Source organism: Triturus cristatus, chromosome 5_2, assembly GCF_964204655.1.
Source record: "Triturus cristatus chromosome 5_2, aTriCri1.1, whole genome shotgun sequence".
Taxonomy (NCBI): domain Eukaryota; kingdom Metazoa; phylum Chordata; class Amphibia; order Caudata; family Salamandridae; genus Triturus; species Triturus cristatus.
Genome location: NC_140588.1, coordinates 292,365,113 through 292,391,967, shown reverse-complemented (window position 1 = coordinate 292,391,967; position 26,855 = coordinate 292,365,113). Strand labels below are relative to the sequence as shown.

The following is a 26,855-nucleotide window of genomic DNA, read 5'->3' as shown; positions in this document are numbered from 1 at the left end:
AATAAAAGCCAACACTTTTTAGATGCCGTATAACCAAACCTAAATAAAGTCCACTTGCAAGAATGTGAGGAAGCTCCGTTGGCTCAGAATGAGGCGTCCAAAATGGGTTCAGAAGTAATCCACAGGCCCTCTTCAACAAGCACCAGAGGGCCTTGGAATACCACCAGCAGCTGCTCCTCCACAGGAGAGGAGGAGCGTCGCCCAGCCTGCTGCAAGCGCAGCAGGGAAAGACACACAAATAAAATGGCATTTTAATACTTTTTTATTTTGCCTCTTGTGCTGTACACAGAAAGAGCGTGAGGTGGGGCTCAAACCTGCTAGTGCAGGATTACTGCTGCCCCTTTAAGTGCACATGTCTGGTTGTCCTGCCGGCTACCTGCAGCCAGCCAACATGCGCACTGTAGACCCAGCAATCCCCCGGCTGTCAAACAGCCGGGGAATTACTGGCACAGGACCCCAGCCTCTAAGTGAGCGCTGGGTTAGCTGCTCCCACCAATCTAGAGCTGCAGCTGCAGGATTGGTTGGATTTGTGTTCCACTGAGCAGGAAGGTAGTCCTTCCATTCCTGCTCGTGGAACACTTAGGAGAAGGGCAGCATTTATGGTGAGTTTAGCGCCATCGCGCTCCACCATATTTTTTAACTAGAGTTAAGTATTATTGGGGTAACCCGAAAATCTACTGGACCCGGGTAGTAATGCAGTACAGTAAACAAGATGGTCACAGTAGCAACACTTTAGAGAGAAGAAGTCAAAGCATTCACTTCATCAAATAGGCATTTACTGCAATTCATGCAATTTATTCATAAATCCAGTGATTATTTGAAAACATCATAATCATTGTTGAATTAGAAATGAAGGTGCTCAGGACAAGGAAAGAAAGTGCTTGAGAAATAGTGCATTGGTGAGGGTAAGTAAGGCGAGGTAATGTGCCGTATATACATAATATTTACAGTCAACGTTTCGACCCCTTCAAAAGTTCTAGGTCAGTAAGTTCTTAGCTTGGGAGAGCTCTCCAGTGATACAGGATTTCTCAGCCAGACGGAGACATCGGAGCTTTCCGGCCCAGGATTGTTTACACAAGGTGGTCTTTACTACCCTGTCCTGATGAAGACCCCAAGCTAAGGACTTACTGACCTAGAACTTTTGAAGGGGTCGAAACGTTGACTGTTTCTCTTCAACAAGCGGCGATCACTGAGATTTATTGATCAGGGTTGATACAATGCTATGTATTTGTACATGCTAATTGTCCAGTTATGGGCTGGATAGGGTTCATTCATGTAAATATGATGTATATACGGCACATTACCGCTCCTTACTTACCCTCACCAATGCACTATTTCCCGGGCACTTTCTTTCCTTGTCCTGAGCACCTTCATTTTTTATTCAACAATTCAACAATGATTATGATGTTTTCAATTAATCACTGGATTTATAAATAAATTGCATTAATTGCAGTAAATGCCTTTTTGATGAAGTGAATGCTATGACTTCTTCTCTCTAAAGTGTTGCTACTGTGACCATCTTGTTTACTGTAGTGCAAATTTTTTAACCAGCAACCGCTACTGGTTACCACTCCAGCCAGTGCTGGCTGACGAAATAATATGCCATATTTGCATTTGGAATGTGCCAATCACTGAAACATTAAAAAAACATAGACGTGCAGTGTGGATTAAAGCTGCTTTCACAACTATGGATTATGTGTTATGGAATAACTTTGTTACAACTCTACTACATTATGTGCACCTTGAAGTCAGCCTGATCTGCCTGCCAGTCATGCCACAACCCCACCCCCGGGTTCCTCCCCAAAAAGCACCTCGCTGTTTTAAGGCTGTAAGCATTGTTTACCTGAACATCGATCGCAGTTCATCACGGACTTCAATAGCAAGTGACTGCTGTATGTTGTTAACTGATTTGTCTATGGCTGTTTCCTCAAAAATCAATCAGACTGCAGTGTTCTCCATCAGAGGCAAGCATAGCAAGATTCGGATGTGGCTTGGGGCCACAGCAAACAAGGTACATGGATTCATTTAAGAATGATGTCGGAGGAAGGGAGTGCTTTTATTTTGTCTGTGGTAAATGTTCTGATGTGCGATTTGTGTTGTTAAAGTCATAAATGGCCCTTTTCCCTGTAAAGGTCTTGAGAGTATTTTTAGGCAGGTGATGGTAACACCACTAGGGTAAATGCTGGTGAAGCCAGTAACCACACCAGTTGCAAGGATCTCCTTTTCATGAATTCACCCATGTAGAAATCGGGGCCCTCTTCGACTCTAGGGCTTCGGATTCAGATCTTTTCAAAGGTAGGGACGCTGCCTTGCATAGCATAAAGAACACTCTACTTTTATAGATGGAAATTAGATTGTGATCTTTCCCTTACAGGATCTCGCTCTAATAGTGCCTGGCGCTGGGCAATGATTATAGATAAGTGTAATTGTTAAATATTGTTCTTGACTACCCAGCCCGAACATGTTGCCTATTTTAGTCCCAGAGGACTCAGGCCTTTACTTATCCTTTTAGTCTCTATCCAGCCATCAGCCGACACTGTCGGTGGCCATGGGTTGTGTATTCATATGCACCCAGCAGCGCATCATTGTTCTTAAGGTTTGACTTTAGAGATGCTGCTCAGGAACATCACTTGCTATTAGGGGGGCTCTGAAACCTACTCATGACCAGGTGCTTGGAAGGTAGCTCAAAATTAGGGTGAGTGACAGGGAGTTAATCAGAGATTTCTTTTTTGTTGTCTTTTTTTTGGGTGCACTCTTCCTCTGCAGTGCTACCGTTGTGCGACATAAGCTTATTGTTGGATTACAAGTCAGTCTACTCTTCTCGAGTCAGCACGGCCATTAAATAGACTTACCAATTTAGACTACCAAGGAGTGTATTCTTCTCCCTAAGGACAATTCAGATATGCTTTGCCTCTTATGTTGCCCTGTCTAGTTGTGTTTTGGTACCTTGGCTCCTGCAGATTCTCAAATGTCATGTTCAAGTAGTTGTCCCTTCAGAGTTCTTCTTATTAATTTGTCATTAACTAAGGTGGGTAGCTGTGGAATATTAGCTTCTGTGTGGGAGATGAACTTGCTCGGGGTCGAAAGGTTTTCCCAAATTGTGTGTGAATGCCATTAATAGACGCTTGGTCCATCTCCGCTTTCTTCACCTTACTGAGGATTTCTTTGTGTTTATTTTTGGAGTTTTACATGGCAACAAAGCCTGAATGGGTGAGAGAGCACTTTCTATGAGAAACCATACAGTACATAAGCACCAAGGTTCTCTTACTTTATAAAGTGCAGAGAAAAGGTTACATAATGAAAGCTGCTATCGGCAAGAGAGTCGGGTTTTTGTTTTTATTTTTTGAGAAATAACTCTGCCAACAAGCAGTCCGAAAACTATAAGTTTGTTGGCTTTCAAACATAGATTCTGTCATTTTCCTAGGTCGTAGTCGCCTTTTGCCATGGAACTGCTGGTAATGCTGTCCTTGCTGACCAGCTGCCCATCGTGAATACAAGAAATCCTGGAAGGGGTCCGGGATAGCCGAACCCTCGTGTCTGCAGTTCCAGGCCTACTCTACCAACAGATGCTCTTTATTCAAGATGTTGACTTGAGGAAGATATCATGCTAGTGAATGGGCAGTTTGTCATTTTTACTTCCAGTATCGCTGCAGCCATTGAAACATAATCACGGTCACTGTGTGAAATATCCTCTAGGAAAACTGTGCACCAAGACTGCCACCAGGGTGTGGAGGGCGCCTTGGGCGACGGCGTACCTACAAGAATTGTGTTTTGAGAGACACATGAAGTAGGCGATGTATGTAGCATCTTGTCCTCTTCCAGCTGTCAGAAGAACGATTGATGAAGTTCAAAGGATACTGGCAGGGTCTTAGTTTCATTCTTAATGTCACTGAGCAGTCAGTGTCAGTTGGAAGGTTGTCATTGTGAATTTAGCTGGTGGTATAAGATGAGTGCTGGAAGCTGAACTGCCATGAACCTCATAGCGCCACCAGGCTATATAGTTATTAGCTTGATGTTGTTCCCATCTGCACATAAATCTCTGCTTAGTAGAAGCATGGTTATTAGGAGAGGATGGCTCTTTGGGGCATTTTGCAGTCTACATGGAAAGGTAAGAGGGCTCCTCCAAGTGATGGAAGATGGTCATGAGTCCCTTCACCAAAATAGGTTGATTGAAGCCGGTTCTCAAAGTAGGGTCTTTCCTAGCAAAACGTAGCAATTCCTTCATGCCTTTCTCGCCAGGAATGAACTACTCAGTGGTGCCCGGTACTCTTCAGTGCTTGATTCCAAGGATTTTATTGGTATGATTTTCAACTGTTTCTGAGCGTATCAGGAAGCTTCCAAATGTAGCCAGACAAATCCTCTACCTCTTAGACGAGCACAAAGAATTTTCGTAAAAAAACAAATATGTTCACATTTACATCTCTGTTCCCTCCGTGCATTGAAAAAATGGCTGAATCAGGCACTGTGTGATACAATTATATTACAAAAGACACATCAACGTTCAATCCCTCCTGATTAAAAGCAGTTTCTTAAATTGCATGCTCTTTGTTAAAGCATATAAGATATTAGATTCCACATACAGGCGCTGGAAGCAGGGTAGCTGGGGGTGCTGCAGCACCCCCAGAAATAACCGTGAAGGTGAATGAGCAGTACAGATGCCTTTAAAGTTTGTGTTTACCTTGTCACATTTGCTGTGCCTTCAGAGACAAAGGTGAAATGTTAGGCTGTGTTTTCTGACAAATAGCTGCTTATTGGGAAACTGGAGTGTACTTTTATTTGTTTAACTGCAAAGTGGGAGGATTTTGTGAAAGTGATCTAGGTGACAATCTTGCTGAGGTACAGGAAACATAGTTGTGGCATGGCCGTTTTTTCTAACATACAACATTTAATGAACTATACACACATTTCAAATGATATCAGCAATTGGGAAAGCACAAATGAAGCTCTTTTTTGTTAATTCTGAAGTGTGATAGAAACAAATAGTTTAATAGGATCAAAACAAATCAAGACAACACTTGGTGGTGCTCAAATGACAAATATTCACAGAAATTCAATTCGCTCACATTTTCCTTTTTGCGTTATATAGTTTTACCAAATAAAACTGCATGTCTACGCAGATTTAGTGTTGTTTCACTTGACAATGTGCTGTCTGCAAATGACAGTGTGCTACCACACCAGTGCTTCAAAATGCGCCACCAGCTACATACCGCACCCTTACCACTCTCCTGCTAAATAGGTGTGGAACATTTGCTTTAATTGTTTTTTTGTATGATGCGATGAGTTCACTGATATAATATTAATGTCAGCACTCCCACTCCAAAAAATGTTCCAGCACCACTGATTCCACAAGAATGTTAAACACACCTGTGTGGTTTGTGCTTAAAGTGGCACTGGGTTTTCTTTTTAACCAGGAAAGTTTTCCTTCTCTTGAATAGCATGATAACCTTCCGGATTCTGGTGCGAGGAGTACATTTTCGCCATAGATGTTTCGATTTTCCCTCTTTTGGATAAATCAGCCATTTGCAGGCAGCATCTTTGCAGGGTCACTGGAATTATGCGATTGCCTGGTTGCTGCAATTTTTGCATTATTGTGCATTTTCCACATAATCTATCATCTGCTGCATAATCTGCAGATTTTAACAACAAAAAAATTGTTTTTAGCTCAAACGGTTCAAAGGTTACTAAAAATGCAGCAGCATGTGTTACCGCGCAGTGGAAGGCCCTTTGCAAAGGATGACTGGTCACCATTCTGTTGCTTATTGCTGTATATGGGTAATAATACAGTACTAATGAGGTGCAGCCTAAACCCAGACAGTGTTAACAAGTGTAAAAATGAAAAAATAATGAAGTAATACTATCACAGAGTGTGCCGCATAATTTACCTTTTCTTCTCACCTAATATTATTACCTCTGCCACATAATTTGTCCCTCCTCCGCCTCATAATTCCAGTAGCTGTGCATATATGAACTCCGGCTTCTCTTTTGGATATAAAAGAATCCAAGAAATGCATATAGATGTATTGACCAGTATTTGTGTTAATGAGTTTTTCATTATTAAAAGTTGTGTGTAAACATAGCAGGTTTTCTTCCAGGTAGCCCAGTAATGAGAGTCTCTGGTTCCTGTTGTTGCGCTTGACCTTGACGCCCAGCATCGAAGGACTCGCAGCATATTGCAGGGTGCTGTGGCTGTGTGCTTTGAAAGGAAGATAGATCTGTATGCCATGCATGTTAACCCAAACTCCAGGACGCCATCATGAACCCTGCGGAGAAACAGATGCCTAGCTTAACAAATAACTGTTTGCCCTTCTGGTGGCTCGTTGCGTTTGAAACCTATTGTTTGCAGAACCTCCATTGTTTAAATCGGACTTGTCACAGTATTGTCGTAACGGTATTTTATGCAAAATCTTCGGACAGATTTGCATGTTGGGGTCAAAATCAACACCAACATTTAGATTGTCATAAGCTTGTTTCAGCTGCACGGTAGGACTGGGTTACACCTCCAGTTTAAAGGAGCGTTCTTTGCAAGAGCAGTGTGTTTGCAAAACAGGGTTCTTTTGACAGTCTTCCAGAGCGATATATCTCAGCAATGTTTTTTTTTTTGGGGGGGGGGGGGGAGAGGGCGGAAGGAAGGCAAAGTAAAGACTGCAGGAAAATTAGAAAAAAAAATCTCCTGGCTTACATACATTTGGGGTCAAGGGGTTGCAGCAGAGATGGGGCAGAGTCCTGAGAAGCGAAATATGACAGTCAACATATGCATTTTAAAAAACTCTGCTCCAAAGAAATTGGCACCAACCACAAATGTGTTCGTAAATCATCTCTGCCTTATTTAAGTGGTCACAGACAGGCTTCATTTTAATAGCGTGAGATGGCTCTTGTTTAAATCACTTGCTTGAGTCACGTTTGACTCAATTTTAAAATAGCATTGAGGATAATGTGCTTGCTGCAAAGCACAGTGTTGAACATGCAGGTCATAGATTTGTTTTTTATGTGGATTGGTCAATGGGTTACTGATTTGGTTGCAGACCAATGTGTTAATGCCGCATAATTGGTTGACATGCACATCTGACATTCTTCTAGTGCATGCATGTAGAGCTTGGAAATATCACTAAACCTGCCTTCGGATCGGTTGTCTCTTATGCACGTGTTAAGTCTTTGTTTCCTCCAAGGTATTGCCTTCGAGGTGTGACAGCTCAAGCTATTTCCTACCCAGGATGAGTCTCCAAATGAGGGCCTGTAGGTGAAGCATTTGTGATGGGTCCTTCTGGGACTGAAAACAAGAGGCCTCCCTCACCGTCTGCAGGTTACTGTTCTGAACGGGAAGCACATGAAGGGCAGGCACTGCTAAAGGTGTTCCAGTGTCAAGAAATGGTACCGGAACCAGTGGCGACTGCTCTGCTAAGGCAGAGGAGCGTTTCCCCACTGCTCGGTGATCAGTTCAAAAAGGAAAATGGAATGATTATAACGCAATGTTGTTATTTTATATTTCCATCCTGGTTCAGCTGGTTTACATTTAAGGGGCGGGCGTGGCTGGGCTGTCACAGGAGCAGGGGGAGGAGTGGTGGGCACTCTCTCAAGTGCGCATGATGTTTTGGCTGGCTGTCTTGGGCTGGCCAAACAGTCATGAGCACTTGACATGTTCTCCGCCCGGCTGTATTGCACAGCCTGGGTGGGTGGAGGACATGCGCCGTCTCCCAGTCCCTGTCTGAGGGCCGAACCATGGCGCTCAGACCAATCATGCCGCTGCTGTCATGCTGGTGACCGCAGCGTCATCATTGGCTAGGGGAGTCTGGGAGCATGTGTGCTTCCTGCTTCTGGAGTCGACTGAAGAGGACCAAGAGGCGGCGGCCGGCTGCAGGTAAGTGAATTTTTTTCTCCATCCCCCCTCCTCCCCACCACCCCCCGTTAAGTAGCAGCTGCCACTGACCGGGACACAGGCACCATATCCATTGGCCCTGGGGTCCGCATATGACTCATTAATAGTTGCCTGATCTGGAATCCTGTTGGATCCCTCTCTTTTGCAGCACTGGAAGCAAGAGTTAAGTGTTTGCTTAAAAAAAAAGAAAACGAACATGTGTAGATAAGGAAGAATTATGTTACCATCCTAGTGCATGTTCAGCATTTTTAGCTTTTAACGTCTCCAATTTCCCAGCCCCCTAACCGATCCTCCCACTAAAACAGAAATTATTTGTATTATAGAGCCAGTAAATTCAGTATTTTGTGCATTGACTCTTAAACTAGGCCACCCACCAACATAAATTGGTGGTTGTGCATCCAAAAATAGACATGTTTGAAGTTTGTCTGGAATGTGCCTGCATATGCCAGCCATTCCTTTGCCTCAGCGGCCATTTTAGGGTTTGGCCATTTGCGATTGCTAGAAGCCTTGTCAAGTTGTTTCCTGGCAGTTTCATGAAAAGGAAGGAGGTGTAGGATAAACACGACACATTTTGGGATTGGAATTTATGAATGCTATTCGATGTGTTCCCTAGACGCTGAGGTATGCTGAAGAAGCTGTGTAAACACCCTTTTCCTGCTTTAACTCTGTGCATAAACCTAATTTCAGTTTTGCATTTTTTAAGGCATTACATAAAAGACACATAAGCGACCTGGAATCGGCAGGAACTTTTTAAAATATGAAATTGAGTTTTAAAATAGTCATAAACACTTGAGAGAAACCCGTGCCTATTGGTCACGAATTGTATTTTATATCATTGCTAAATATAGTAATACACATGCAATATTCACTATAATTCACTTATCCAGCATTTATAAAGGGATGTGCGCTTGCCGTACGTCAGTTTGACATAGCCATCTTTGGGCTCCCTCCCTGCACTGCAGGTGACCAGGTTAGCGTCAGCTCAGCTTTCCTCATGCGGTATCTGTTACAACTATGTTTGTTAGAGATTACATGGCACTGGGACTTGTGTGTAGTAGTCTGCCGGCCTGTTTCCTTTTTGTAGTTAATCTCCTGCTGATATTCAACTCTTGATGTTGTCAGTCGGATTACCATGGGAGATTCTGTTTGGAGTTGGCCGGCATGTACTCTGTGTGGCATTTCTTTATTTTGCAGATGAGAGCGCGTGCTTCTCCCCCTTTTGACGTTGCCCTTTCTTTAGAGTCCTTACCGGATATCCCTTCCTATATAGTTACTCTTGTTGCAGCCCTGTGTGAATGTCATGACTGGAAGAGATGCTTGCCAGGAATTCACTGTCCTTGGGCCTCTAAGTGTAGTGTGATACCCCTGACATCATCAGTGTTTGCCCCAAGGGTATAAAGGATCATAAGAGCTCAGGGTTTCTGTGGGTGTCATGGTGGCAGCAGGGCGGTTTCCTCTCTGTGTCAAAACGTCCAATCAGGCAGAACCTTACTGATGCTGTGAGACAAGTCTAGCCAATAAGGTTATTTTGTCCAAAGATCTTCAGCAAACAAGCGCAATGCCATTTATGGACCAGACTGCTGGCTTCCAAAGCACATGGAGCTTAGCTTGTCCAGTATTGAAAATACATAGTGAGGTTACAAGAGTTGTAACCTTTCAATGAAGGTTTTAATTATGGCAGAAGGATCCTTTATGTCACCTTCTTTATAGAGCCTGTGTTACCCCTCAGGTGGCATCAGGGTGCTGCACTTTCAGTTAGGAATTCTGTTGGAAACAGTTGCTGAAGTATTGTGTAGAAAGTCCAAAATGTTGCCAGAAGGCAGGCAGATTACTTTTGGAATTCTTGCAGTGTACCTGCGGCTAAGAAAACCTCTAACCGTAGGTACTCAGGTTGTGGTGACATTCGAGTTTATAAATCAAGTAGATAATTAATAGCTTTATATATTTAAGATTTGGAGCAGACATTTTGAGACTAGAAAAAATGTTTACTTTTTTTATGGATTTGAAAGGGCGTCGGAAAAAAGAGTTTACAAAGTAACTTGGGGAGCATGTAGGCTGTTAATGGGCCGACTTTGGTGAGGCCAGTGTTCCTTGCGTGTGGTTAAATCTAAGTATGTTCTCGTATCCTGGTTTCCTCAGGTCCCCTGCTGTACGGCAATCAGCTACAACATAACTTGTACCCTATTGCACATGACTGGTACCAAAGAACTGAGTTCATAGTTACGTGAATGGATCATAGACACTCATAATTGAATGAAAAGACCTAGATAAAATATTTACTAAGACGTCGCTGTAATGCATGTGTTGTGGAGCGTGGCTCTAGTATCCAGGACTTGCCGTATCTATGAGGTACCACCAGCCAAGTGTGGATCTCCACATACGATGAGGGGCCTAGGTGATCCTCATTTCAACAAGTGGAAATATAGAGTGATAATTAAGTTAGTAGTTTGGCATGGCTTACAGAGGCAGTGCGCACGAGTGGTGACTGGAATGATTTCCTCATGACGCTCCCAGGTTTTACACACAACACCAGGGTGGTTAGTGTGGCTGCCCGTAGGGCTGAACACGGTTAGTAGTGTCTGGATGAAGAGTCTGCGGAGGGACGGACGTTGCATATCATTTGCGAAAAGTTTTGTTTCAAGGCAGGAAATTGTGGGTGTTTATAATGGCTGCAGTAAATAAGTGAGATGATTGAGAGCCCTCTTCTGAGAATTTAAAGAAATACTCCTTAACCCTCCTCCAGCGGGCATCTGGGCTCTAATATACCAACGCGTTATTGTTACTCAACTCGGTGGTACAACGCGTCATAACCTCTGTGTGGTTGCATTTACTTATATGGATGTTGGGAAATAAACTCGTAACAGCTCATTACTTACAGTGTAATCATTATTACTCAAAGTCCAAGGTTTCCTTGTGATTTGTCTTCCTAAGTGAGGGGCAACCCCGCAAGAATGGAAGGTTTGCTTTGCATGCCACCTCTTCTTGGACGGTCCGCTGACTGGGCTTGAGCGGAGTGCAGGCGCGCACAGCAGGGGTATTCTGGGAAGTTTTGTTCTCCAGCATTCCCGATGCCACTGGATTCCCAAATCCAAATGATCAGTTACCACATTTTCCACTCTGCAGTCACACAGCGCAGGTGAGGAGACCTGGCAGATCATCGCCATGTGGGTTGGATCCTGGAGCTGCATGCCATGTTCTGTGGTGCAGATCCTGGGTCATAAACATCGCTGCTGATCTGTCCCAGGAAGCAGAAGAAGTGAAAGGAGACCAGGCTATATTCTGCAGACTTTTAAGGCAGGAAGTAGGTGGCTGCTCTGCAGATCTGAAAGGCTCAGGAGGCTGCCACAGTGTACTCAACTAAAAGGCTGTTACAAGCAAGGTACTAGGGCTGAGGTGGGGGTGGTGTGGTAGCAACATTGGTGGGTGAGCATTGTAAGTGTTAGGGGTTTCAGTGGGCAGCAGGATTTTTTGAAAAGTAAACCAATGCAGAGTTGTGTGCCTGTTACGTAAAAAAAGTCTGAGAAGGCGGACAATACATTTACTAGTGAGTTGAGCACATGCCTCAACTCCAAATTCAGTAAAATTACTCAATAGGTATAGTTTTTGCTGCAGCCATTTTTGTCTAATCTGCAATACACAGTTCCCAATGACGGTAAGCAGCGTGGCGGATTATTGCACATGCTGCAGAGAAAGAGAGTGAAATAGAGAAGTAAAGACAGAGACTCACACACAGACCAACCTTGAGTTGTTTTTATTGTATGTTAGTAATTTGATATATTGTGAACCTGAGAGATCTTTACAGAGGGCATTTTATGGCAGCAGGGGAGTCTCAAACCTGGTGCTGTGCATAGAGCAGTTCTGTGTGCATGTTGTCTGCATGCACCCAGATTACAAACAGAATGGGATGAGAAGGTGGGGTTTGCAACAAGTTAGTGGGACATTAGCTTTTATATGATACTTGATTTAAATCGCACAGATGTAAAAATGTGGAGACCACAATTAGCCCACAAAGGTGCTTGAACCCATGCTCTGATTTCAGTCCTACAGGATCCAGGTTCAACATTTTTATATGGTAATAATATATGTGGTATATGTGGCTTTTTGATTTGGGAGCACTCTGAACATGTAGCACATTAGCATATTTCCTGTTCTCCCACTTAAGTCTTTAAGAATAAAAATGTACCTTCAAGCTTATTTTTTTTTTTTTAAATAATTTCAGATGAAAAAGGGTTTTGAATGGGGTAGCTGGGAAGAGTAAATTTGCATTGGGGACTCTAAGCATTTCCTGCTGCACCTAATGAAACCTATCAAGCATTGGCAATACCATTCATTGTTGCTTTTGAAAATTGAAAACGCGGTTTAACCTTGATTATTGCGCATTATAGTTAGCACATGATTAGCACTAGTATATGTGGATTGCCTACATATATTAAGGCATGCACAGCTGCTACCTATTCTGTTCCTGGCTTATATGTATAATGTAGCTTGAAAAATACCTTTTCACAGTCCAAACGATTGCACCGTTGTTGGTGACAATGCCAGAGAACAGTGTGTGGGTCCATGGTGGAGGGAGAACAAGTCAGGGTTCAGGTCCGAGAGATGCACGGCCCAGGGGGATAGCACACCAGCCAACTCAGACAGTGTTAGCACGCCACACAATATTGCACGTCTTCATACGGTTACCCAGTGAAGAAGCAATGTTACATGGTGAGCTGGAAACTCCTGCCCAGAGTTGGTCTTAAGCCCATGTGGGATGGCGCTGCACTGCAACAATTTATTAAGGTTTCTCTAGCACCCTCCCAGGTCCTGTGATTATACCAGGGTGCTTCAGAAACCTTTTTCTGTGTTTTGGGGGCTGGTTATCCGAGGGTGTTAAGGTTGTGTACAGCTCATGACCCTCCCCCCTTACTGGCTCTTCCCCCACCATGGCTGTTGATCTGTGGTGGGCCAGAACTACACCACCTTCTCCAAGCCACGCCCCCCTTCATAGACCCTCATTTCCTTTCTCGTGGTTGCCATGTCTTGGCACTGTTATCCTGGGGTGGGGAGCAGTGCACGGTCCAATCGGCAGGTAGCAGCCTAGGATCATTGGGGAAGGGATCACTCAAGTTGGCTTCTTTGCGCAACATCCAGGTACGGGCACAGAGGCTGGTTTATTTAGCCTTTCTGCCCTTGATGTGAAGTGGTGATTTCAAATCACTGCATGATGCGCACATAGCATTGTTCAGTGTTATTGCCACTTCCCCTCTTGCACTTCGTTCCCACCGTTTACGCCAAATGTAATGTCAAGCGAGAGGGTGCTGAAAGCAAGCTAGCCATGGGGTGGGCAGCCTTCACTCGTCTTCTGTATACTTGGAATCGTGCTGTGACATTTGTGAGAAGCCAATAGCTGAAAGAACCCCTGTGGTGGAAAGGAAATAACATGAAACCGTAACATTGTCTTTTGCACACTTTTGAACTCCCTTTCATACTTATCTGACCTCGTGCCACAATCGGTTCTGACCTTTATTATTTAGTATTAATACCCGGACTTGTTTTTTAACTCTGGTGATTGGACAGATGCCCTGCAGTATATCAGTGTAAGTGTAATCTGTTTAAGGAGAATTAAGAAGGAAAGATGCAGCCCTTACTGCTCTTCAGTTTCTTTCAAAGCCCACCTGTACGTAGTATTGTCGTTTTGTCAACTACTGGACCTTTTTAGTAGTTGTTTCTTGTTGTTTTTTTCTTACATACACATTAACAAAATTTTTGTCAGCGTGTGCTCATTTTCTCATTGCAGTCTACCACAGTGGTTTTGTTAGCCCAGCTGGGTAATAAACTAGGAAGGGGAGGTGGTCCTATTTTTCTGTTGTGACAACCACAGGCCCTGGACTTTGTTACATTTTGTTTACTGAATTAAGCATAGAGAAGTGTGTTGTTGTTTGCATTGCAAAAATGCTTGCAATTATAGATGTGTTGATTGCCAGATTACCTTTTTAGTAGGGTGGGCAGAAAACCCAAGACCAATTCACTAATATTTTGCTGCAGGTAGGTTTTGATATACTGCTATAGTACTGCCTGCTTGCGCCTACATTCCAAGAGCAAGCCAGGAGTCCTACTAGAGTAAATCACATCCAAAACTTAGAGTATCTGGCCTACAGACTCCCTATTGATTCGTGATTTTTTGTTGTTAGTAGGTTTGTTTTTAGTTCTCAACATTATGTAACATAGATAAAACTGTTGATTAATTCACTGAATTTCAAGGCTCTCAGGCCTGTTTACTTTACGTGGTCTGCTCGCTGGATGGTTATTTTCTGCTTTTATTGATCTCCGATAGATGTGAAGCCCAGGAAACATTGCTTCTGTTGATTTGGTTCTCTCACACCTCTTGTGCCATTTGTCTTTGGGAAGTACTGACAATCCGCGATTAAAAAGTGGATTCTATTGGGTAGACTCTATCTTTTCTGACCACATATTCAATCTGAGTTTGCCAGCATTCCTTGCTAACCTATTTAGCACGCTGAAAGTTCATGAATTAATCAGTGCCTGCATAAGAATAAAGTACACTGCACAAAATATTCTCATTATGGTACAAGAATTACAATATTTTAGAGCTTCTTCTGTTTTGTGCTAGCCCAAATTCTGATAGTGAGTGAGTTTCTAGACCGGGTTTCACCTGGGTTATAATGGTGTGATCCTTGGTGTTCACTGACAAACCCAAAAATGGATAGGCAGAGGAGTTTTTTTTAAATCTGCAGAAGAAATCTTCTAAAGCTCTCGGCTGCCACAGATCCATGTGTCGGACTTGTTCGAGCCACAACTGGCGCTTGAATCCAACCTGCACCCACATGCCCTGTGTGCATGAACTGCAGGGTAGGACTGTGAGTTTGTTTTCTAATGCCTCAGGGATTTTCAGAGTTTTGCACAGCAACAAAGTTGGGGCTGTCCGTTTCAGAGGTATGAAACCAAGATTTGGAGTGCAGTGCCCACCAACACTGAGGTGTGAGAAAATGAGTTGAAGGGTCAGTAACTTGAAAATCTGTTGGTGGGAGGCATCAGCCTGTCAAGGTTGATGAACTTTCTTATGTCTGAGTAATGTGGTGATCGGGATGTGGTGCTGGATACCGTCTAAGCTTGAGCCTAATTATCTCAACATGACAATGAATCATCTCATCATTCTCACCACGTGATCATGAGGAAGAAACAGTGTACACTTATGGAGCCTACATCTCTATGGTCAAGGTTTTAGGGATTTTTTTTGTCTGTGCACATTGGCATTTTGGGCAATTTTCCACTTGCCTGTTGACTATAGCCAGTGATCATACACATTTACTCTACCTTCTCACTTACAAGCTGGAAGAATGGAAGGACTCCCTTAGATTGGAGAGCGGGTTGGCTACTCTTCGAGCCTTTCCGTGGAGGCGCAAGCAAATTGGTGCCGTCGTTTTTGCAATTGTAATTTTACAAGTAACCAAATGGACATGGTACACTAGTGGGTGCTCCTTTGAAATCCCCAAACTCGTTTAACATATTTACAAGTATTGACCACCAGCTGATGACGGTATTGAACTGGTGTACTTCGGGGTCAAAGGATCATCACTCTGCAGTTTGTCATGCCACTGTCTTCCCAGTAGTGGCTATATTTATACAGCAGGTGTGATCCCTGGAAACTCTACCTGGCCAACAGTCCTGTGGAGAAACCCACTGCAGCTGATATAGAGGTGATTTTCTCGATTCCTGCCTTCAGCCACTTGGTTGCGGTACAGGCAGCCACAGTGTACATGGGGTGACTGAGTTGACCTCTTTCCAGACAGCTGAGTGAGAATTATTATTAAAGGACGTTTCAGCATCCTAACTTGGGCAACCATAGCTCTCAATCTAAAAAAAATGGTAAGCTACCTAGCTATTTGTATGCAGAATGTATATTCTATGTGGATTGGTAGCATTAACATAGGAGCGGTCATCAGTTTTGTGTAGCCTGAACATCTCCAGGTGGATGCAAAAGCCCAAAGCTGTGGATGAATAACTGGATGATGAGGACATCTAGGTAAAGTGATACTTAACACAATGTCTTTCATCAACAAACCACCACCTTATGCAAGAAAGAAACACGAGGAGGGATTCACTGCCATTGACAACTCGCAAGAAGTTTATTGTCCCCCAATATCACATACAATCATACAATGCAGTGCAAATGCTACTTCAAGACGTTGCAGTTCCAGTGTATGAAAAAAGCACAATCTTTGTAAAAGGCCAGTGATAAAGTGTACAGATTCGATATAAAAGTAATGTATGCCAACACAATTCAATCCCATTGTGAAACACCTAGCAAACTGTTTTATTGACCAACCAATATATTCTAACCATGCAAAGGAAGACGTGCTGCCCACCATCTGGAACGCATTGGCCTATGTTTTTTGCACTGATGGACTTGAGTGAAAACAAACTAACCTCCGAGGCTTTGCCTCAAGTGGAAAGGAGGTTTGTGGTTTCTGCTGCTGGGATATGGGTTGTGACCACCACGTCCATGCCAAAAACCTGGAATGTTTAGGGTTGTCGGAAGCCTGCTGATGGCGTTGGAATTAGTCGAGATGCCCATTGCCTGCTCAGGCAGCAGAGCCTTCCAAACAAGTGTAATATCTCTTCTTTCTGGGGTTACCTTTCATTTCAATGTGTTGGAAATAAGCAGCCAGGTTCTCTACACCAAACCTCTTTGAACACGGTCATAAATATTGGATGGACTTGGGAGAAGAAGTCACAAAAACACTTGAGTTTCCATAGCAACCTCTGAACCCGGGCGAAGCGCTGTATAATTTTGGGGTGATTTGTCAAGGCAGTGCGGGCGAAGGCGTTAGGTGCCAGTGCGCGTGTCACGCCGGCTGTGGCAGCTGCTTCGTTAATGGCCTGGAGTCCCGCGCATTAAATCAGATGAAAAACGGACAGCTTGACAGATACTGTCTTCGGTGCAAACGTTATTAAAATGATTAGAGAGCCCGCCTTACATTTTGTGTCCAGAGGTACTCGGCGTGTTTGGCTTGCTGTGGGCTATTTTCACGCACCCCTCCAGAGTATCCTTTCTGAGGACGCATGAGTCCCTGAACTCCGGATTCCTCTGGGGAATCCCGTAGCTCTCTTTATGGCGTTCTCTACACGTTTCCGGTTAGGGTCTGTGAGCAGAATTTCCATTTGTAAGCACAGCGTTGTGGATTGCACTCAGTGGTCTTTTCATTTTGATTGATGGTTCTGGTTCCGCACCATCTGGTCTCGGATAGGCCGCATTAATCATATTGTGAACTGAGAAAGTGGAGGTGCGACTGTTTAATATGCATGGGAACTGGGTGCCGCGCCGTCACCGTGTAACGTCACGTGCGGTCGGTCTCGTGCACTTGAAGGGACGTCGTTAAGACTAACGCGCCTGCGCACGTGGACCAGAGAATGGGAAAGATGTATGTACTGCTTTGAGGAGGGCGGGGCCGGCCTGCTCTTCTTATCCTTGTCATAAAACCTCATCTGGCAGTGAAGGTACATTGAGGGATTATGGTCTTTAGAAGATAAGGAGCTGCAGCAAGACTGTCTTTCTATACTTGTTGCGAACGTGTCATTGTTGCACTGTCTCTTCATAAAATGCAATCTGAACTCTCTAATCTGTATTGCTACAGCTGTATTCAATATTGTCAACAGTGACGGAATGTGAATTGTGTCTTTTTTTAATAAAAGGAACAACTAACTACAAAGGCACAAGTTTGCCATCTAGTACAACAAATACTTTGTTGAGTTGTGTACTCTTGCCTGTAGATTAGCTGTGTATCTAAACTTTCCCACAAATGGATGCTACAGGTTTGGAGATAATTCAATTTGCAGTCCGCGGAAACTACTTAAATAGGACCAAAACGCCTGAATATTAAGGTTGCTACTTCTGCTACACAAGGGCCGGGTAGTCAGAAATGCTCTCTGTCAGGGGTCTCCCACCTTTTCTATAACAAGAGCTTCTTTTGATCAGTGAAAATCATCTAGAGCTACTAAAAATATTAGTGCTATAATCGTGACTACATCAGACAAAATTACATTAGTAGCTACACCAATCGAGATTACTAGCCATGATCACATCAGGGTAGCCCACAGTAATGTAAATAAGCATTGGCAAAGCCAAAAGCTCACGCTTATGCAAGAGCCACTGTGTTGTTGTGAGTAGCGTGTAGTGGCGTTGAGTATAGTGGAGTGGTGTGGAGTATGGATGGTGCGGTAGTGCACTGCCATTAAACAGTCAACACATTTTCTATTAAAATGACCGTTACATTTGAACATACAGCATGGCTGATAAAACTACACTGCGTACAAATGAGTGGAAATGGTGTCACTTAGTGTATTGATTTGTTTTCACCGTATTAAAATATTTGTTTCCACAACACTTTAGAATTTTAAAAAAAGTGCTTCATTTGTGTTTTCCTAATTCTGATATATTCGGAAATATTTGCCCATTTTATTCATCACATTTACATTTTGTTTTGTGCTTGAAAAAAACCTTTCCTTTCACACCACACTATCCAGCAAGATTGTCACATCAAACCTCTGACTTTGAAGTCAGAGGAAAAAAGGTAAACACCAAGCTTCCTCAGCCTGACATTTGACCTCAGCACAGCAAATGCAACAAGATAAGAACAATATTTAAAGACTTGTTTACAGAAAGCAAGCACTCATAGAAGAATACAAGAAGAGAGTCAGATGGGTGGTTAACAGGCTAAGTTCCATGGGAGGGACAAATACACGCTAGACAGCCTAAACAAATAAGGCCAGCAAATAGAAGGCAAAGAAAGTGAATTGCAAACTAGAAAGCCAATGGTAAGCAACAGGTGGAATGTATTCCCAGGGAAGCTTTCAGAATGTCCCCAAGAAGTTGTTTCGCAACCAGACAGCTGCTAAGTCTGGTAGGCTTTGACCGAAAAAGGCTTTGTCAATTTGGACTGTCTCTACATAGATAATCAAGTCAAGTTTTACTTATTTCCAAGAATTGCGATTCTCCTATTACCGTGACCAGAGAATCTGGATTTCATTAAAGACACGGAGGCTGACATTATGCATTATCTTTTAATGCAACTTCAAGTACAGCCACTTTAAAGTTACATCACATACAAAAACTTCTAGAACAAACAGGTGTATCTAGGCAACGGCAGCACAAGGATCAGCCTCTTTTAAATGCATTGAACACAGGAAAATAAGAAAAAAGTTCCTCAGAGGCAACGAAGTCCAGAAGCTGGCATCATCTCGAAAAGGCCATTCACTGCCGTTACGATGGATGATGAAGAAGAAGTCCAATCAAGACGAATTATCTGCAAAGGGAAAGAAAGTTAGGAAAGGTACTTATCACCCTATGAAGGGGGAAGAAACAACAGTGGTTAAAGATAGTATAAACTGTCGGCTGCTGTTACAAGGATGATGAAGAAGAGTTCAATCAAGACGAATTGTCTTAAAAGGGAAAAAAAGTTAGGAAATGTACTTATCACCCAATGAAGGGGCAAGAAAAACAGTGGTTAAAGATAATATCCACATTAGGTAATAAAAGGCAAAATTGTTAAACAAATTGAGTTATAATATTATAAATCAAAGTATTACATATGACAAATAAACAGATGTTAGAATCCACTCCCGGGAGTGAGGGTTGGGATAATGTCAGCCTCCGTGTCTTTAATGAAATCCAGATTCTCTGGTCATGGTAATAGGAGAATCGCAATTTCATTACAAGACCGGAGGCTGCCATTATGCATGTTGGTAGTCAAGGAGAACTACATCAGACATGTGTTCAACTGGTTTGTAGTAGTGTTTAGCAAAGGTATAAGAGTTTGACCAGTCTGCTGCTTTGAGGATGTCGTTTAACTTACCTCCTTTCCAAAAGGATTGACTGGCCATGGCCCCTCTTAAAGAGTGAGCTTGGAATCTATGGAGGTCAATGCCAGCCAATTGCATTGATAGTTTAACCCATCTGGCTATAGTAGTTGAAGAAACAGGTTTGAAGGGTCCAACAAAGGATATAAGGAGTTGGTTAACACCTATCTCTAAGGCTTTAACATCCGAGACTCTACGGCAGGAAATTAGACAAAGGAGGGAAGCTAGTTTGATAGAGAGAAATTTGTTGCTTAATAGATTATTATCCGGCCAATTACAAAAAAGGTCAAGAAGTAATCTAACGTCCCAAAGTGAGTCATATTTAGGTTTTGGAGGCCTCTTAAGTCTGATACTTTTCATCGCTCTACAAATAATAGGGTTTTTGCCAATAGTTCAACCATTTAGGAGGGAATGACCAGCCGAAATGGCCGATCTATAACAGTTAAAGGATCTGTAGGAAAGACCTCTATCAAATTGTTCTACCAGGAAATTGGTTACATGCACAATAGGGGCCTCCACGGAATCCAGGTTCCATTCCAGGCACCAACGAACCCATCTTTTCCAGATTCCGTTGTACCTATAGTGGGTACCAGGTGCTCAGGATTCCTGGAGGAGATAAGAAGCTTGCGCCGAAAGTCCAGAGATTTCATTGGCTCGCCTGACACTTTCCAGGCAAGAAGGTTCAAAGTCCCATTCAGAACGAGGGGGTGATCGAAATCTTTTCTGTCTTTTAAGAGGTCTGGAGAGGCTGGAAGTAGAAAGGGTTTTTCGTAAGCTAATTCCAATGTTGACGGGAACCAAGCTTGGGACGGCCAAAACGGCGTCACCAGGACTATTGATGACCGTTCTGTCCTCAACTTTTGGAGGACACGTTGGATCATCGCAAAGGGGGGAAAGGCATATCCCCGAATGTCTTTCCAGTGTTGGAGAAAGGCGTTCACTGCTAGAGCCCCCGGGTCTGGAAGCCAGCTGAAGTAACTTGGAAGTTGGGTTGTGAGTCTGCTTGCGAAGAGGTCTATTTCTAGAGGACCCCAAACATGGTCTAGGTTGTTGAATATTATTGGATTTAATTTCCAATCGGTGTGATCTACGAGGAACCTTGAATTCCAATCCGCACAGACATTTTTTAGGCCGGGCAGGTATTCTGCTTTTAGAGAAATTTGGTGTTTCAAGCAAAACATCCATAAATCTTTGGCCAGGTTGGAGAGGTCTGGAGACCTTGTTCCTCCAAGGCGATTTATATAAGCAACGGCGGATATGTTGTCCATTTTGAGGAGGACTGACTTCCCTTGAAGGGATTCCTTGAAGCTCATTAGGGCATAGAGCCCGGCGGTTAGCTCCAGGAAGTTTATATGGTGTAAACTCTCCGAATAAGACCATGAACCCCCGGTGCTCTGATTCTGAAAACAGGCACCCCAGCCATGAAGGCTTGCATCCGATTCCAGAATGAGGTCCGGTGAAGTCCCAAAAATGGCCTTCCCGTTCCATGCATCCAAATTCTCCAGCCACCAGGTGAGTTCCTCCTTGGCCTCTGGGTCCAGGTGAATTTGGTCTCCGTACCAAAGGCCGGAACGCAGGGCACTCCTTTTGAGTCTCTGGAGGGCTCGGTAATGAAGTGGGCCAGGAAGGATGGCTTGGATAGATGATGAGAGGAGGCCCAGAAGTCTGGCTAGCTCCCGTAAGGTTAGGAGGTTTGATTTTAAGACGTGGCGTATCTCCTTGCGAATCTTGGATATCTTCTTCCGGGGGAGTAAAAGCATAGACTTCACGGTGTCTACCGTGAAGCCAAGGAATCCTAGAGACCTGGAGGGAGTCATGAGGGATTTCTCCCTGTTTATAATAAACCCTGTGCTTTCTATCAAATCCACAGCAGATTTTAAGTCCTTCAGGATTTGGGAGTTGTCTTGAGACATGATGAGAATGTCGTCTAGATAGATTATGAGGCGGACACCCCTTTCCCGAAGGACCGTGGTAATTGCCTTCATAACTTTGGTGAAGCACCACGGGGCTGAGGATAGGCCGAAGGGAAGGGCTTGGAACAGGTATAGATGCTTGTTCCAAGCAAATTGAAGAAAAGACTGGGATTCCTCTGCCATAGGAATGGTGAAGTAGGCGTCTTTCAGATCTAATTTGACTAGCCAGTCTTTCTCTAAAAGCATGTCTTTGAGGAGATGGATACCTTCCATCTTGAAATGATTGTAAGTGACATACTTGTTCAATTCCCTTAGATTTATTACAGGTCTCCACCCTTTGTCCTTCTTTTCCACGAGGAAGATATTGCTTACGAAATTCTTGCAAATCCAAGGAACTTCTCGAATTGCACCTTTGGATAACATTGAAGTTACTTCCTCGTCGACAATAGAGTGTTGATCTCGGGTCAAGTTTAATATTAGGGGAGTTGAGGTCTGGGAGGGTTTCTCCGTGAAGTCTATTCTGAAACCTTGTACTGTCTCTAAAACCCAAGGGTCGTGTGTAATTTGCTCCCAAACGTGAATGAAAAGTTTTAGGTGACCCCCTACTTTTTGAGTTAAAGAGGAAGAGAGAAGAGAAAGAGTACTCACTTGTTGAATTTGGATTACTGATGCCTCTTGAACTGAAGTTTCTTGAACGGAAGGAATGGCCTCGTTGAGGGAAGAAAGAGGAGTTGTGTTGGTAACCTCGTCCGAAACCTCTTGATCTTGAAAAGGGTCTTTGAAAGAAGCGGCCGGCAGAACGATCCCTTCTGCCGGCCCTTGCAAAAACGTTAGTGTTGAAAACTCTGCGCATGTTGGCTTGCGCCTTATCCAGAGCGGTAAAGGTTGCTACATACTTCCCCAGGTCTTTAATCATATCCTCTCCGAATAATAGTCCATTAGGATTAGAGGAGGATTCTTTCTCTGCCATATCGCAGAGTTTAGGGTCAATTTTAGAAAGGACTATTTTCCTCCTCTCAGTATTGAGAGATGCGTTGGCATTACCCAGGAGGATAAGAGCCCTCTGACTCCATCCCCGTAGGAGGTCAATATTAGGTTGAGTACCTTTGATATAACTCTCCTCAATTAGATCGATCATACGGCCTAAGGGGCCGAGCATGTCAAGCATGCGATCCTGGCAAGTTTTGAGGGAGCGTTCAAAACCTTTTCTAGGGTCTCTGTCCAATTTAAATAAGAATTTAATAAGTTCTGGGTCTAGGTTAGGAGTAAGGCAAAATTTGTCTTGGATGACAGGGCGTGGGCATTCTGCCCTAAGAATATTCCTTCCCTCTCTTTCTAATGGGTGTAATTCATCTTATAGAAATAATAACAATATATTTATAAAATTGCACATAGACAAACAAGGTCTTCATAGGATAAAAAAGAATTTCTAAGAATGGCCCTAGTTACTACTATTTGTACAAATCATAAGATTAAACACTAGATCATAATCATTACAAAACACCTTTAATAATCCCAGAATGCCCCCCAAAAAGTGTGTGTGCTACAGTACCTGCCTTTCTTCAGTTAAATAATCCATAGCTACATGTACCTTCAAAAATTGGGCACAATTTGCTTAATTCTTTAACAGATAAGCAATAAAGAAGTAAAAGAGATAGTGTGTTTCATGCCACAAGCACATGGGCAAAGACCTTGGATTTGGGGAATCCTAGTCCAGTGAAAAGGGATAATCTATGTCGGGTCAACACCAATGCAAATGAGTAAAAATTGGTGTCTTATTCTCTTTTTGGAAATTTTGAATAGAGGGGAAGACTTCTGAGTGTCCCAGATTTCTAGTGGAGTTCAATACATATTATTGTTGGTCAGCAGTTAAGCTGAGAACTCTTGCAGTTTCATTAAGTATGGATTTTACCTTTCCCATATTCATTAATTTGTAATTATTTGATAGAGACATCGAGCTGCAGATTCTTACCTTTGGATTTCCCCAGGTGTCAAGACTGGATCTGTAAGATTTTTCGTGAGCAGTACCCCTGCATGCTGGTAGGTGGTGTCGCTCGGCTCCGTGTGGCGTCACCCGAGTCATCTGCGCTGGAGGTTCCGTCCGTGTCACCTATATAGGCACTACCTTAGCATGCTGACGTCAGTTCTTTTCTTTCTGCGCAAGCCAGCACCAGTTCTTGGGCCTCTCGGCTGCTCCACGTTCCCAGTCTGCCTTTTGTGGCCACTGAAGGGGCTTTCAACCGCGCCAACCTTATCACAGCCACGAGACGTGCAATCTTTCCAGCCTATGTGTGAACGAAGGCACGGTTCCTACCGGCCTCATGAGTCGGGTGGGTACCCAGCTATCTGGTTCAGCCACCACCATCCCTGGCAGCTGCAGCCTCCAAACCTTCCTAATCTTGCCCTTTTAGACCATGGGCATCCAGTTTGTGGCAGGATTATCCATCACCTCTAACACTGGCAGTCCTTAACATTGGACAGGTGGGTTCTACAGATCGTCCGAAGGGACTACTCCCTCTCCTTGGAGACTACCCTTCCCTCCATGCCTCCATCTTATGACCAGCTGGTGGAGGATCATCTGTTCCTGCTCTGGGAGGAAGTCATGGGTTTCTTGGCCAAGGGAGCCATAGAGAGGTTTCCGGTGCCAGAAGTAGGCTGTGGTTGCTATTCCCTCTACTTTCTGGTCCCAAAAGACGACAAGGGACTTAGTCCCATCCTAGATCTCCAAGCCCTGAGCTTCTTCCTTAAAAAGGAGAAATTCAAGATGCTCATGCAAGTCTCGTCTGCCCTGGACCTATGAGAGTGGATGGTGGCGTTGTACTTACAGGACGTCTATTTTCTAATTTCCGTCCTGCTTGAACATCGCCGTTACCTGCGGTTTATGGTAGGCCACAAGCATTTTCAGTTCACCGTCCTTAACAGCACACCTCGAGTGGTCGCTGCTCATCTGCGGAGATCAGGAGTGCCAGTCTTCCCATATTTTGACGGCAGGCTACTGAAGGTGGGGTCACCCCAGGCTGTCGTCTCCCACCTCCAGGCCACAGCAGACCATCTGCATTTGCTCTGGTTCACCATCAACTTGCCGAAGCATACCTGACTCCCTCTCAGACGCTCTCTTTCATCAGAACTGTTATGGACACAGTGCTTTTTTGGGCTTATCTTCCCAAGCGGCGAGTCCAGTATATTCAGGCTATGATACCGATGTTTCAGCCCGTATCCTGGATTTCGGTGACAATAACTCTGAAGGTGCTGGGCCTCATGGCCTCCTGCATCCTATTTGTGACCCATGTCAGATGGCATAGGCAGGCTCTGCAGTGGGACCTGAAGTTCCAGTGGGCGCAGCATCAAATGAATCTCTCAAACAATGGTCCATATCTCGGAGAGCATTGCAGAAGATCTGCAGTGGTGGTTAATGAACCACGATTGAGTCAGCGGCAGATCTGTCTCCCTTCCCCAACCAGATCTTACAGAAGTGATGTGACAGATGCGTCAGTCCTGGGCTGGGGCAGCCAACTGGGAGAGGAGGAGATCAGAGGACTCTGGTCTCCAGCGGAATCTGGACTCCACATCAACCTGTTGGAGTTCCAAGTGATCCGACTGGCTTTAAAAGCCTTACTACCCCCCTTCAAGGGAAGGCTAGTACAACTGTTTATGGACAACACCACCGCCATGTGGTACTGCAACAAACAGGGTGGGGTGGGGTCGTGGACCCTCTGTGAAGAGGCCCTGCGTCTCTGAACTTAACTGGAATGGCAGGGCATTTGCCCGGTAGTTCAACACCTGGCAGGATCTCCGAACTCCGGAGTGGACAAACTTAGCCGAAGATGCTTAGCGGATTACAGATGCCACCTCCATACGGAGGTGATGCAAGTTCTTTTTAGCAGTGGGGGGAACCTTGGGTAGATCTGTTCGCCACTGCCAAGAATGTGCAATGTCAGCACTTATACTTTGTGGAGTTTCCAAGGTGGCTCTTGCTCTGAGACGTTTTTTGTCGCCAGTAGGTAGTTCTAGTCAGGACCTAGTTTCCATGGAAAAAGCGTTTTTTGACTTGCCTATAACTTTTGTGCCGGTTGACGAATCTTCTCAAAATGTTCCAAAAAAAAGTATACCCGTCAGTCTTATTGTCCAAGGAAAGTTTCAGGGTGATCCTTGATGTGGGGACCGAGAAAAAGGGGGGGTGGTCAAAAAAGTGTTTGCGCCATGTTAATTCCCAAAGGGATTTTCAACGAGACTGAAATGCTGGACATAATTACACCAAATTTGGCAGAAAGCTAGCTCTTGGTCCAGAAGGAGTGCATTTTGTTATTTGGTGTAAATAAGTTCAGTAGTTTTGGAGATATTAAAGAAAAAAACATATTTGTATATCTAAGGATGTGATCCCTCCATGAACCCTCCAGATCTCGTGCAGAGATCTGACTGGCCATCTTGGGACTTGGACTCCGTCGAGTCACAAAGAGAAGGGGTCAGGGTAGGAATACCCTGACCCCCTCGGCCTGCTGCAGGGGTCCCCCAGGGACCCTTCCAGGGACCCTGCCAGAGCCAAAAAGCATTTTTAATGTGAAATTTTTGCAACAAAAATCACAGTGGATTCACAGCAAAAGGTTTAAAAAAAAACAACAAGCACAGTCTCCTATGCTTGTTTACAGTATAGCCACCGGGTGGGCCAGGTCCCAGGGGCATGAGGGTAATAGAAAAAAATGAAGGAAGGGGCATATGGGGCCACCTCTAAGAGCTCTTTTTAGACCCCTGGACCAGCAGCTCCCCAGGGCTTTATTAAAAAAAGGGGGGGTGAGCTGACCCCCCCTCCATTGAGCCCTGAGGACCACCACCTCCCACCACTTAATTTAATAAAGGGGGGGGCGCAGGGACCACCCTCTCGGGGCTTTACTATGTCTCGGAGACCACCACCTTCCCGCAACTTAAATTCTTTAATTAGGTGGGGCCACACAACCCCTCAGCCCCCGGAGACCACCACCTCCCAGGGCCAGAAATTAAACTAGGACTGGCCGCCCTCCCGTGCTACATATGGCCTCGGGGACCACACCTCCCCCCGACCAGCCTGTGCAAAGTAAAGGAAGGGGGCCACGCTTAGCTTAGTGTATATCTTTAAGCCTCAGAGACGTTTATGAAACACATTCACTGGCTGATGTCTCTGACCTTGTCATGAGTGATGTAATATGTGAGGTCATAAGCTGTGCATTGCGGGGGCG

General features: G+C 44.2%; 1 protein-coding gene and 1 long non-coding RNA gene across 3 annotated transcripts in view; one reads left to right on the top strand and one right to left on the bottom strand.

The window, feature by feature from the left end:
• CDKAL1 (CDKAL1 threonylcarbamoyladenosine tRNA methylthiotransferase) overlaps positions 1-26,855 on the top strand; it is a 2,121,425-nt gene that overhangs the window by 1,769,323 nt on the left and 325,247 nt on the right. The gene's annotated exons all lie outside the window — the stretch shown is intronic.
• Positions 18,926-26,855, bottom strand: part of LOC146822893 (uncharacterized) — a 269,757-nt gene continuing 261,827 nt past the window's right edge. Inside the window, exon 3 of the long non-coding RNA XR_014962093.1 lies at positions 18,926-19,179. This is a non-coding gene — a long non-coding RNA (uncharacterized LOC146822893). The remainder of the gene's footprint in view (positions 19,180-26,855) is intronic.